Source organism: Gallus gallus, chromosome 2 (genome assembly GCF_016699485.2).
Source record: "Gallus gallus isolate bGalGal1 chromosome 2, bGalGal1.mat.broiler.GRCg7b, whole genome shotgun sequence".
NCBI classification, from domain to species: domain Eukaryota; kingdom Metazoa; phylum Chordata; class Aves; order Galliformes; family Phasianidae; genus Gallus; species Gallus gallus.
Window position 1 is genome coordinate 139,107,968 of NC_052533.1, and position 13,629 is coordinate 139,121,596.

At 34.0% G+C, this 13,629-nt stretch overlaps 1 long non-coding RNA gene across 1 annotated transcript; it reads left to right on the forward strand.

The window, feature by feature from the left end:
• The first annotated feature begins 4,055 nt into the window (after nt 1-4,055).
• Nucleotides 4,056-12,193, forward strand: LOC107052790. Its single transcript, XR_001465519.3, has 3 exons — nt 4,056-4,398; nt 7,204-7,313; nt 11,650-12,193. It is a non-coding gene; the product is annotated as an uncharacterized LOC107052790 (long non-coding RNA).
• The last annotated feature ends 1,436 nt before the right edge of the window (nt 12,194-13,629 follow it).

The window sequence follows — 13,629 nt, forward strand, 5'->3', positions numbered from 1 at the left end:
GAGTAGGTGCTGAATGCATCCTACAACACAGTGAGAGCATGATCAACTGTTAGTGTACAACAGCATTGTGTTGGCTTCAACTGTAAAGTTATCCCCCTGTCTGTTCTGATAGACACAGCAGAATTCTATGACATACTATTTTTACTAAGGAAACTGCTTGTACTCTGAGAAATTAACACAGAAAGGAAGTCAGATTTCTTAGTCTCAGAATGCATATCAGCTATTTCAATTGTATGATCAAAGCAATTTTTAGCAGCATGGAATTTAGGACTAAGCCACCCCAAAATTGTTAGCTAGTATCCTCTCATTCTCAAGGATGAATTTTCCTTCTAGTACAGAAAATCAGAATATATTATGACTCTTCAGAGGAAAATGGAAATCCCTAACTATGCTTTTATAACATGGCTTTGGTGTTCACTATCAGTCCAAATGAAGTAGTTTCTGGAAAAAACAAACAAACAAACAAAACAAAACAAACAAAAAAAGCAACAAGAAAAATCTTGAATTATGTATGTGTGTGCATGTGCATGTTCTTTCCAGCTTGCCATTGGAAGAAGAATATTTTACTCATCCTTTTGCAATATTAAAATGCAATAAGAGTATATTCTTTTGTTACTGTTTGGTTAAATGGATGTAACAAGGCTCAGGGAAATTATTCAGCCTGTTTCAGGTACATGATGGACATTTTGAATGTTATGACTGTTTATTTATCTTTTTTTTTTTTTTTTTTTTCCCAGATAAAACTGAGTGTATTTTCAGACCTACCATGAGAGTGGTTTGGGAATCCATACAGCTGGTTGTGTAACAGTCACAGAACCATTTGCTGTTCATAATCCAAGTAAAGCACTGCAATAGCATTCTATCTTCTTCTTGTTCACTGCTATCAGAGACCAGTGAAATATATGTCTGACTCAAAAAAGCAAAATCAAAATAAAGCCTTTAAATTCCTATCCAAGAAGTGAGTTGAAATTAATTACTAACAAATACTCCTCCTGAAGTCTGTGGCTATGAATTTGTCAGCAGATGATTCCTCAGACATTGACCCCTTTATCAAGGTGAATTTAATCAACTCAGATAATTTGTTGTTTATCTGATGGAATGCTGGAATGGAGCTCTAATGACAATCTTCTTTAATTCCAACTGCTGTGTATATGTCATATAAACAGAGAAAAATATGGCCTGGTTCCAGGCAGGAAAATACTGCCCTTTGTGATCAATCAAATGAAGAGAAGGGAATGACTGTCATGTCAATACAGAAAAGATAGTAACAATTCAGTATTGGGTTTAGCATTAATGTTTGGTGCTACTCATACTGCTTTAGCTGAGTTAACATGCTCTGATAGCCTTTAAGGTCTTGCAGACTGGTCTCTATCTCTAACTTTGATCCCTGTGCCTTTCATCCCATATCTCAGAAATCTTCTGCTGACATTAGATTTACCTCTTAGAATATAGTCTTTAGCTATGAAGTCCTGTCAAATGAGGACTGTCAGAATACAAAGCAATCCAGATAATATATTCAACAGCAGATAGCATTTAAGACATATGCTTCTTATCTCAGTGTTTCTCTTGCTTTGATTCATTCCTTCATCTTTTTAGCCTTCTTTTTCCCAAACAAGGCTTCTGGCAGTGTACATTGTAAATGACATAAAATACCTTGGTGGAAATTACCTAATCTGGATTTTGATAACCACACTGTAAGTTTGTGTCTGAGCTAGTCGTGGTATTATACTCAATGGAGATTTGGTCAATATAGTCAATACGGCTCATAGTGAAACTGATGTAACTAAAACTGTTATCTGCTTTAGGATGAAAGGAATTACATCTTAAAGTATTTTGACTTTATTGACCTTCTTTCTATTGACTCTGAAGAAAACCCATGGTAAATGATGAGATATATCCTGCCTATCTTGATTTTAATGGGATGTAGATTAAGACCTTAATATAAACTGAGGCTCTTGATCTTCTACTTCTTTCTGAGACATTGAGCCTACAACTGGAAGTCTATGTGTAACATAACTGTTGTTCTGTGTACACAGGTGTAACAGAGTGAGTCACTAAACTTGTAGCTCCTTTTATCACCATTCAGGCAAGAAACAGTTTTGGTCAGGATTTAAAAATTTCTGGTATATCTATTGTTATCATGAAAAAATATATATTTTTATGAGCTTTCTGAGTGAGATACAGAGGATAGCTTCAGTTCACCTGTATCAGGTATGTTCATGACGCAGATACCTCTGGTATCTGGAAAAGCAATAATCTTATTCTCACTTACCTTCTCTTGATAGCATTTGATGTCAACATTTTTTCCTCGTTCCTTTGGATTTTGATTGCTTTTGTTGATATTCTTGATGGACAGCTTCCAAAGTTCACCATCAAAAGCAATAGGAAGCCAAAGAATATCCAGCTCATCCTGATGAGATTTTTTGTTAAAGCAATAGCTACATTTTCAGTGTAATCTATGACGTTTTGAGAAACAGAGGTATACACATTGTCAGTCACCTGCTGGTTAATCTCATGTGGCATGTTAGCTTCTCTCTCCACATCTTATATCATTTGCCGTGTTGGGGTTTTGTAGTTACTTTGGGGAACTGTCAACACTTAATTGACAACTCAGCTGGGTTTTTGTCTCTTCAGATTGACTTCTAGTTTTACTAGCATAGAGTCCTAGTCCATATCTATGAGATAAGCTTAACCTCTGCACGGATGTTTGTACTCAAGTAAGTGCATAACAATATTTTAGTAGTTGGAGCATGAAGAACTGTCTCAGTTGCAGAGGAAAGGTTATCAGATTAATGATGATTTTACATTTGAATTCTGAAGAATGTAATAGAATGTAGACATAGAATGAAGTATTCTCAGACATAGAATGGATTTTTTCATGATGCTTTCAGCTTGAAAGAAGGCCACACAGAGTGTAAATATAAACCAGGCTGATGGGAATCAAAACCTACTCCATTTGAAAATCATAAAATGATATTTTGGGAATAGATAGTTCTGTTCTACTGTGAAGTGAGTGGTGGACATACAATATAGTGATGTCAGAAAAGTTTCCAAAATGAATGAATTATGTATTTTATACTCTAAATGTTATTAATTGAAGTAATTACATATAAATTTATCAGTACATAAAGCAGAGACAGAATTATGACTCTGACAGGAATACATCTTCCGTACCAGACCAGATCTGGAGGACAGCTCTTGAGGCTAAATGAGAACACGCCTATTGTTGCTATTATTAAGCATTCATTGTGGGAGCACTCTTGCTATATGCTTTCATGGTTCTCACATTCTTCCCCAGCTCTCTTAGACAGAAATCCAACATCTGGATGGATAGATGGTCTATGCCAGTGCTATGACTCTCCCTGCAGGCTTTTTGAGGGCACCAAACAGTTCTCTAAGAAATAATAATGAAAAAAAAAAAGGGGGGGGGGGAGGGGATTGCATTCATTGCATTGCATTCATTAAGAACTATATATCAGTGAGGGAAAAAAAAAGAAAAAAAAAAGAATGTTTTAAAAGGTATAAGATTAAAAAGAAGATGACTCAGATAGCTCTGCTGATGTAAGTGTATCACGACTGAAGAGCCATACTATGTCTCTAGAAAGGTCCCTTCAGTGCAATATAAGAGATGTATGTGACTAATACATGATGAATTTGGTTAATGGTTAATTGAAATTGTTAATCTTCTATTTCTTCTTCTATCTATTTTTTTTTCTTTCCTCAAATGATTTGATAATATTCTCTTTCCCTAATTAGGGAATATTAGTGGCTGATATGATTTAATCTAATACATAGCTTTATCACCATCGGTAACCTGGATATTTTTATACAGACTCTTTTTGACCTTCATACAGATTTATTTATTTATTTATTTATTTATTTATTTATTTTTCATGATACTGTGGCATCTGAAACTGAAGAATGTGGTCTTTTATGACATTATCTGCCTTTCTGTGGGAACATATGACTGTAATATCTGTAAATAAGCTTGCCTGGGGAAAGGGCATTTCTATTAAGATTTTCTATGAAGACCCACAACCTTCAGAATTACTATGAAACTCGTGTTGTCAGCTGACTCGTACAGAAAAGTCATTATGAGACTTTTTTCTTCCTTTTTTCCTGATTTATTTCTTTATTTTTCAGACCATTGCTCTCCTAGGTCATGAATGATGATATGTGTTTCAACATCTTTTGTGGGGAAGCAGGGCAACAACTCTGAATGCAGTAACTTGATGTCTACGTAATCCTAAGTATGCAGCTCATCATCCTGCCCATGTAAAAACAGCAATGCAAGTAATCCCTGATAGAGTGCTCTCTGCTTCTCCCTTTTCCACTAAGAAACATCTTATGAACCATGTTCATCGAATCTCTAAAATTAACTGCTGCTTTCCTGCCTCTGTAAGTAATTACCTATTCAGTGTGTATTCACCCCCATTTTTCTTTTTTAGGTATGAATACACTTGTCATTGTAACAATGTGTAACACTGTAACAATAATAATGGTGATAATAATTTGCCCCTATCAGTACTTGTCTGGAGTAATAGAAAACGTAGACATTTAGGTATAACTCACAACAGATCTATTCAGTTTTCCATGCACTTTTCGGTGCAGTTAGTCATATCATAACAAAAGCATAAAGGGAGAACGCAGATGAATATTGTCAGTTTTTACAGTTTCAGTTGAAAATTTCTGTTAAATCAAAACTCTCCAAGTGGAAATCATGGAGTGTGAACTGCTGCACTTTCAAATCAAGAAAATGTTCATGTGAATTTATTGGAAAAAAAAAAAAAAACTGTTTGATATTGTGCTATGTGTTATAGTCAGGCTTCTATTTGGAGAAGATTTCATGCTGTATTTGGGTGTTTACTGCGGGTTATTTATTAAACTATTTATCTCCAGCTCAATTTCACCAATATATTTACTTTTTCCTTTTTGGATTTATTTTATGAGGTGTAACATTGCAGATTTATCAAGGAACAGTATGACATTCTTAAGTATGATCAACACTTTCCTATGTAACTATTCAGATGACTGATGGGGAATAAATATCATGTACATTAAAAGTAGATTTTATGCATTTATGAAACAAAGAAATTCAAGATATTATTTCAGAATTCATTTTTGCCAGTCTAATATGGACTTTTCAGTCATTCCATAGTAACTATACAGAAACTGTGATTTGCTTTGTGCACAATATGACCAATTTTGTGCCAACAAATGATTGCACTTATAACTGCCCATTTGCTGTGTGCAGTCACAAGTTAACACCTCTGCATACATGTTTTGCAGAATACATGCCAGGATTACACATTTCCAGTGGAACAAATGGGAGATGTTTCCGAGCCACTGAGAAGACTGATTTTGAATCCAAATTCCTTGAATCAGTAGAAGCTTTTATGACAAAATAATCTTACTTCACTAATTAATTCTTTATAAATTATTTTAAATCTTGCCTATTATGCCTCCACTACTATGCCTGTATTTTCTCTCCTGTAAGCTTGGTGAACAGGTGTTTTTAGTGTGTAAGGTCTGCTGAGGTGCAAGTTCTCTTTTGTTTACATTGTTAATTGCTCAGTTATTCTGCTGAAAAATTTGGCTTGATATTTTCATATCTAGTGTGTTTGCTTGTTTGGTTGATTTTTGGAGCTCTGTTATTTGGTTGTTCTTGACCTATGCCATGTCATTCATCAGCGTGCCTCCACTTTTCACTACTTTTGTACAGCTCTAACAAAGAATTATATTCATCTGAATATTTAGTTTCTTATACTTATCTACCCATGGCTCTCCTTTTTTTTTTTCTTGATGTCAGTAAGGTCAAACTCATTCCTCTTCTAATTACACATAATACCTATTCAAACCTTTGCTTCTTGAGCATGTCAGCTTCTGAAGTAATTACATTACTGTGAATGAAAAAAAATATATATATGAGAGGAAGGAGGGAATATAAAAGGTTTAAAGCTTACAGAGGAAAAGAAAATGATTTATACTGTCATTGAATGTACCCAGTCCATTCAGATGATATTTTTTTCTAGTGCTTGGCAGACTGGGGACCTGGCTTGGATTTAATTCTAAAATCCTAATTTTCTATATTTTCTTTTTTTTTTTTTTTTTTCCTTACTAATGTGCAGATGAGAGGCAAAAGATTTTTATCAAATTAGCTACATTTAATAGGCATTTGTGTTTCTGAAGGAGACAAAAATCTTCAGTACTGCTCCCTGACATTAACTTACCTTAAATAAGGTTGCTTAGGACTTCCCAGAAAGGAAACAGAGTGTTAACTTTAATGAAATTAACAGTTGTCAGGAGCGTGTTTAAAACAAACAAACAAACAAACAAAAACCACAACAACACAGTGCTTTTCCATTATTTTTCCATTTGCTTTGTATCTCTTCCTTCTGGACAAATATGTTGAGAAATTCATGATGGATAACAGTTGCCTTTTCAATTTAGAATCTGTACAGACTTGTTGCTATTTGAGTAAAGAATCTACATATGTCCTATACTTTATGCTGTAGGTTGTTACTGATATCAAACTTCTCATTTAGTAGTGGACAGAACTTCAGCTTATTGATTCTTATATATATGCACAGATTAGTATTCATCTCTTCCAATGGATGTAATTCACCCCACTTCCTTAGTGGGACTCAAGGAAAGAAGACCTCTGTGTAAAAGGCAATTTTTCATTTTAGTAGAATTTTGATTTTCTTCTTTTCTTGTCTCTTCTAATTTAGATTTACTTTTCTTAGAGCTCGTCAACAAAGTACTTAACACTTAGGAGATGATACAATAAATCTTGTGGAGATAAGCTACCAAAGTGGGCCTGGAAAGAACCCTATATCAGCTTTCCCAGTGACACTCACTTTCCACTGGCCTTTGTCATTGTTGTTTCTTACTTGCAGTCCATACTGTTATGATCTACACAGTAATGTTGGGAGGCAGGGTGAACTTTCTCAACTGACTCTAGTCATTTCAGGAGTACAGGAAAAGACTCATATTTTTCTTAATTTTTCCCCTAAGCAGAGCTAAGTGTACAGTATGTATTTAATCAATTTTGGTACTGAAGTATTCTGCAGCTGTAGCTATACGTGATGACTGTGTAAGATAATTGCTGTTAAGGATTATGTTTTAGTGACTGGATTTTTGTAGTTTATTACACTTCACAGAAAGTAAGTGGCAATAGAACTACGGTCTGTGTTTTGACAGTCTGCTGATGACAAACTCCATTCTCCAGTGGAAAAGGAATGGGCTGGATGACCATATTTCAGTTACTTTGTAACAATACATTTGACTCCCTTCTGCATCAAGAAGTGAAGGTGGGATATACACATATAGGAACAATTTCATTGCATGTTTTAGGTTTGCTTTTAAACTTATTTACTTCTGTCCATGTTTCAAAGTCATTCATGTAGCAGAGTGATTTTTTTTTCATACATTTATTTACAGAGAAATGGTGGTCTGATTCAAAATTCAGAATTCTTTTTTTAATTAATCACTTTCAGTTGAAGAAAATTACTGAATAAATGAAAATTTTTCTTACTGTTAAAACTTTAATTTTTATTTTGAAATATTAGATCATAAAATCAGTACTTTATTTTACCTATAAAGCCTTTATGGGATATGTATTCCAAGTTGAAAGATATTTTTTTCTTAATCTAAAATAATTTAGAGGTTGGAATTTTTTATCTGGGTACTGACCAAGATTTGTGTTCACACTCTAACCAGAATTGGAAAAAAAAAAAAAAAAAAAAAAAAAAAAAAAAAAAAAAAAAGTGAAATGATTTATGAGAAATGTCAAAAAGGACATATATGTAAACTTATAAAGAATTCAAAGAAACAAGGATTTGAAGGAACTTCTAAATCATGTTTTAAAAATACTCTGGTCCTCATAAGAAATCTGTTTTTTCTCATAATCTAACCATAATCTCATCCATTTATGCTTGGGAAAGATGGAATTAAGATTTTACAAAAGGCTGAAATAAGTCTAAGACTTATGAAGCCCAGGGGATTAATGGAGTCTCTGTCCCTGGAGGTATTAAAGAGTCATGTGGATGTGGCGCTATGGGGCATGGTTTAGTGATGAGACTCAGTAGGTCAGGTTGATAAACTCTATGATCTTGAAAGTCTTTTGCAACCTGGATGGTTCTATTATTCTATGACTCAAACATTATGGCTTGGGTAATTGTTTTGTTGGTAGTTTGAAGGATTGTGAACTAGGTAAGACTGATGCACCCAGCATAAATAACACTACAGTATCAAATATGGAAATTTGCTATCAGCAGAAACCATTCAAAGTTCATGAACATTATTATTGCATTTTAATTGGGTCAGTTTGTTATGAGAGAGCTTTAAGAGAGATTATGTGATTTCCTGATATAAAAATAAACATTTGAGTTCCTTGATAATAGCAGCTGATCAGTTCCAGCGTGTTTCAGCATTATGGCATGCCCATAACATGAGGATAGGTCATTAACACTGTAATAAAAGAGCCAGGTTGGATGGAATTCAGCATTCTAGAAACTCTGTTTGAAAAGCAAAGCATTAGCCTCTTAACACTAGCCTTTTCATCTAGGAAGGAGTTTTAGAGGATGAGTTAGTTCTTAGTACCAGTAGCATTGTATTTTAAAAATAACAACTGCAGATAATGTATATAGCAGATCCTCAAAGCCAAACAATTTGCAAATACAGGGGATCTGAAGGCAACCAATAACAACTGGATGTTAAATTTTTCAGATTTGTGTTTTATGTGTGTTTGGAATTTTTGTCATGTTGTTATTTATTTATAAATCATTGTGCTCAGAATGGACCTTGACTTTAAGACAGACCTTATTTTTATACCTCATTAGCTGGGAAAGGTTTTTCTTTTTTATATATATCAAAGTTCAATACTAAGAAAGATAGGACTCACTATTTTTAGAAGGATTATGCAATGATACATGCTTTTTCACAAAACAGATTATTCATCATTTTTAGTGGGAGATTGATAAAATATAGCAATTTGGTTTTTAGGACATACAGGTACAAGTGTTTTAGTACTCACATCAAAATAAAGTAAAACAATAGTTATTATGAAATAGATCAGGATAGAGTAATTTTAGCTGTTTTTTTTTTTAAGGTAGATGGGTAGAGGAGATATGCAATCTGTAATCAATTCTCAATTGTTTTATGAATCTAAAATGTTGTAATTCTCAGACATCCTAATTTCACTCATTTCACTGTAATTCTGAAAGTGATATCAAATCAATTAGGAAATTAACTTCTAACTGAATGAATAAAAACATATTTCTATAATTTTTGATAGATTTTGATTATATAAAATATCTCAGTCAAAACTCTTCACAGCGGCAGATATTGTTCTAAAATCTCACATTCTAAGACATTAATTTCTATTATTGTCTATGCAAAATAATGAGCACCCTTTCTGACACTAATCACCCAGTCAATAATTGTACCATAAATTTTTAATCTCTAATTTTTTTCTCCAAACAATTGATCTAAATAGGATAACCATTGTGACAGTATCTCAAATCTCAAGTCAAGGAAGTAAAAGTTAACCTTCATTTTCTTCCTTATGCCTGACATTTCCAGATCATTTTTCTTTAAATTAATGTTGACTCCATACTGCTTTCCTCTGTTTTCAAGTATTAATGAATGAATTTAAACACAGAATCACAGGTTTTTAAATTGGCTGATAGGATAAATGTATAGTTATGTTCATAAATGTATGTCAAAGCAGTCAAATGCTTGACTAAATATTAGACCTTGATGCGCATACAAAATTTCCATTACTGTTAATAGGAGAAAATGTGGATGTATTAAAGGCAGAATATATTCTAGACTGTATCCTGGAACCAAGTTTTTAATACATCTGTACTAGGAGAGTAAACATGGCAACAATACAAGCCAAATTAAGTTTGGCCAAATGTATACACCTAGATTGCAGACACCTATGTCTGAGCGAGTGAAAACCTCCTGAATTTCTGTTCCATGATTAGATAAGAAAAAGAAGGTCATGATTGGTAGTAATGTGGGAGGTTATAGCAAAAGAGCTTTGGGACCATCATGGTGGTGCAGAGAGATATCCATGTAGCAGAAAATAAATCACTTGTCCCTGTACGCATGTTGCAGACCTGACAATTGAAAGTAAAACAAATAGATTTTGAAGTATTTTCTCAGGGTGTGTAGTATCGTAGCTTCTTCCGAAAGGCTAAAGAAAGGTTTTGCTATGACAGTGAGTTGTTCACAATTTTTATTATTTCCCTAAGTTTTCTGAGTGCATCCCAGTGATACATCTCCCAGAATTCCCTACACATTCACAACAGTCAGTGTCAGAAAGTAATTGAAGAGTTTACAGTTTCAAGGACCATTACCTGATCCAGAGAACCAGAGATGAACTAATTCCTTTAATGTAGAAGTATTTAACACTTTCCTTGTTTTTAATGTCATTTCATTGTGTCTTCAGTTCTCTTCAGAGGAAAAGGATGAGAACGAGACAATCATGTGATACAGAAAAGGACACTCTCCAAACAGAAAAAAATATCACTGTGGAACCCACCTGCTCAATTTCAAGAAGTCAACTGTGTTCCCACTTCTGATGGGATGTGTGCATAGCACAGTGACAAGCAAAGTGCTAAGCAGCTAAGCTTAGCCACTAAAAATGTCATTATTCATTTTTTTTTCCCAATTTAAATGGGTTAGAAGAAAGTTATTTAGATTAAACAAAAGATTAAAAAATTGATAATCAATCCAATGAGAACTTTTCTAATTGTAAATGAGTGTGTGGGTATAGCCACAGCTGCATTTGTTTGTGTTCCAGTCATCACACTGCCATCAGTAAGGAGCAAGGAGGAATTTGCTTGGAGAGGGTAGATCTAGATTCTAGGTGGCCTCAGCCTACAGATGATTAGCAAATGTAAAGTTCTGAGTAATCCAAATTGATATTTTGTCTCTTAACTTCTAATCAGCTTCAGATGACAGATATATTTCATTATTTTTCAAGGCAAACAATTTTCCTATCAATTGATGATTAATAATTTCATGATTAACTGGCAATGGAAAAAAAATGAAAATAAGATTCAACACAGATAACATTCTTAAGAGGATCAGGAGGGATACCTGGTTTTGAAATTTTGAGGCACTTGCTCTGCATATAGCATAAAGAAAAATACTAACATGTGAACCAAGGTAATTTTGATTCCAAAATGTGATTACAGTAGTTGTGAGGAGATACTGGAATGTTTAATTTATTAAGAACACATTAAAAATATTTCTGACCCTATGAAGTATTGATCTCTACAGCTCTATTACATGCAGTAAACAAAGACTTGCATATTGAGAAAAAAATCATGAAGTAGAAACATTGCAGCATTGTTTCCAAAGCTGTAACAAAATGTAGTGTGTACAGGCCTCAGTGCAAGATGTGCTGAAATGGCAATAGAACAATATAATTTATTTGGAATATCTACCCAGGAAAGGTAGTATTGTGATAGGAAACTGCTATATTTGAAGGAGCCTAATAGACTTAAATCAGAAGAAAAAATGCTCATATAATTCCTTGTACGTCTTGAAACAGTGCCTTGCTTTGACCATTTTGTGTTCCTTGGGAAATAAATGTGTTTTTGCTTAGATAGACTTTTTTTTTTTTTTTTTCAGCCTATATTTCTCCCATGAAGGCTTGAACTACTAACTGTGGCATCAGTATCCAGAGGAACATATGCAAACAAGATACAGTAGTCTCCTGCCTACAGTACTGTCATATTTCATTTGGAAAATTATATGAGGAGATTTCATACAGTCCTTGCATTCCCTTATATGTGAATTTCATGCCAGAATGCTCCCATTATACATCAAATGAAAGACATCTACAAGAGTTAATGTGCGTATTTATACTCAACATCTCAACATTGTTTAATATGAAGAACCCAAAAGTTTCTTGGATGGAGGCAGACAGTACAGGCTGTTGTGTAGACTTGGACCAGATCATCTGGCTCCAGCAGGAATCAGTATGTTGAAAGGATTGTGCTGCCTTTTTATATATACAAATGATACCTTTGCGTACCATTGTCTGTTTCTCTCCAAAAACTAAGGAAATAAGTAACTTAGATACAGGGTCTGATCCTTCTTTCTGGACTGTAATTGATAAGGTGCTGGGCCCAAAGACCAATTTTATGAAAATAAAGTATTTAAAAGTATTTAAGTTTGCATTGACCAATCTTGATTTCATTTAAACAGGAGTTTTTTCCTCTCCTTTTGAAAAACCCCTCATTCATGGGCCCCTATCCTGCATTAGGACTATTTTTTTGGCACAGAACTAACTCCCCAGGATTCCTTTGCAAAGTAGCAGAAGATCCAAACCCCACACCTACTTATTTAAATTGATTGATCTCAGTGATTTGTGTTGTAGTTCAGAATTTGTACATGTTTATACATGTACAATCCACTAGTTTTATGGGTTCCTTGCCCTCCTTTTTATGTTTTATTAGAAAATATAAAATAATGAAAGAAATTTTGTTACTTATATATGTTAAGTATATTACATATTGTATATGCAACCCAAGATAATTCCTCTTCTCTTAATGCATCCCAGGCAAGCCAAAACATTCGACATTTGTGGGACTTTAGATGGAGTTTATCTGTCAGAATTCCAGCCCTTACAGATCCATTCTAAAACTATGAAGAAACTATAAAACTCTTCCGACCCTGTAGCTGAAGTACTGTTTTGTGTCATTAGGAGGGGTTCTGGTACAATATGAATGCAATAAATAGAGGCAGCTTCATTAGCATTATGATAATGACTAAAACATATTCCAGATTAACTGTTGTGAAACTTCATGTTTGAGTTACAGAGTAAATTACCATAAGGAGAGATAAAGCTCAGAAGTGTTGATGCTAGGAAAAACGGGTACGGTAAAACAAAAGTTGCCCCCTTCTCCCCCTTCCCTGCACCCCCCCCCCCCCCCTCCAATCTGGTCTTATATCTCATTGATTGTTTCTAGCCAGACAACAGCAAATAATCTTATTCTCAGCTTTAAGTCTGTTCACAGTTTAAACCCATTTTTCAAGAAAGTAGGATTTTCACTGTAAAATGTCCAAAAAAAAAAATTCAAGGTTTTGAAGGAAAATATTTCACCTTAATATAGTGCTAAGGAGAACACAGAGGAAGAAGAACATAGCCTGAGACCATACAAAATAAACAGAATCCACACTTAATAGAATCAAACTTTGTTCATTACATATGTGTACATGACTTGAAGACAGATGTCATAGTCAGTGTATTGTGTAGAATGGAAAAGAATGGAATGTTAAACATTTATTTTGAAGAGGAGTATTTAAAAACAGATATTAAGACCCTTCTGAGCATATGAACTTGACTGTATTGCACATCTCACCTGATCATTTCCAAGTTTTCAGCACTTATATCTGCAGCGTCAGGCTTCCTTCAAAAGAGTGTCTGTGCAAGAAAGAGGAGAATTTTGATTTCCTATTCTTTATATTAAAGAGTAAAAGGGGAACTAAATGAGCAAACTGTATCTGGTAGCAACCAAGTGACTTCCAAATGAAATTCTATGTGCATGGTAAGCTTTAGAACTTTTGTACAGACCTCTTGTTTCTTGAAATTATTTTGTAACTGTT